The sequence below is a fragment of the Megascapheus bottae genome, chromosome Y (genome assembly GCF_031878675.1).
Source record: "Megascapheus bottae isolate mThoBot1 chromosome Y, mThoBot2.hap1, whole genome shotgun sequence".
NCBI lineage: Eukaryota > Metazoa > Chordata > Mammalia > Rodentia > Geomyidae > Megascapheus > Megascapheus bottae.
Window position 1 is genome coordinate 1,686,732 of NC_143548.1, and position 1,080 is coordinate 1,687,811.

A 1,080-nucleotide genomic window follows, 5' to 3' on the forward strand; every position below is an offset into this window, starting at 1 on the left:
ATGTTGAAATATTTTCTGAAATATTTATCAAATACCTGTGAAGTGCTATGCATTACAGATTAACTCAAATAATTTGCCACATACAGCATGCATTTAATCCAAATCATTCATATCTGATTGGTTCTTGAAACATTTTCAGAAATGAAAATAGATTTATCAGAAACTCCAAAGAAGTATGGACTCAATAGAAGTCATTAAAAACAATGCAAAGATGGAGTAAATGAACAGAAATATGCAGACTTCTAGTTACATAAAGTTCAGAAACAAGTACACCTACTGTGTCTTCATTTCCTGTGTCTTATGTTCCTGTAAAATATTCATTTTAATATTCTATAATGTGAATGTAACTCTATGTTACCATTCGAAAGAATGTCCCATTTGTAAGGAGATGGAAAGGCTTGAAAAAAAATCATATTAAGTGAAGTAAGCAACCCAAAGGAAAATAGGCTCAGTGGTTTCCCTCATTTGTTATAATTAGTGCACATCCTAGCAGAGGATTTCAGAGCTCAAAACCTAGATACATAAGGTCATATAGAACAATTTTGTGCGATTGTTGTTCTCTTCTCCTTTTTTGCCCTTTGGTTAATCTGATGATTTCATTGTATTTGACTTTGTTATCTGGTATATTGTTATATACATTTATTTGGTTATCTGAAATAGGAAAGGAATTGGGGAAAACAGGATGATTGAAACTGAGTGGGAGGAGGAAAATGGGGACAAAATCATGAGAATGGATATCAATGTGTGAAAAGTAAAGCAACTTACCTGGTGAATGTAACTGTAACCCTTCATATATTCCCTGACAATTAAATTAAAATAAAAACAATAATAGGGAAATGCAAAAATATGAAGAAATTATAATGACTCTTTCTTCAGCAGGATTTTAGAAACCATTTTAATTTCAAAAAGCAAGCATGCTAATGCTTTTTACCTGAATAGTGAAATTTGTACAGAAATGGAGGGAAGTCTAGTGATTGTAACCTTTAAAAATTGTTCTTTATTGTCAGGTAATATAAAATGGGGTTATAGTTACATTCCTCTGGTAGTGGGAACATTACCTCTCAAACATTTTGATGTCCC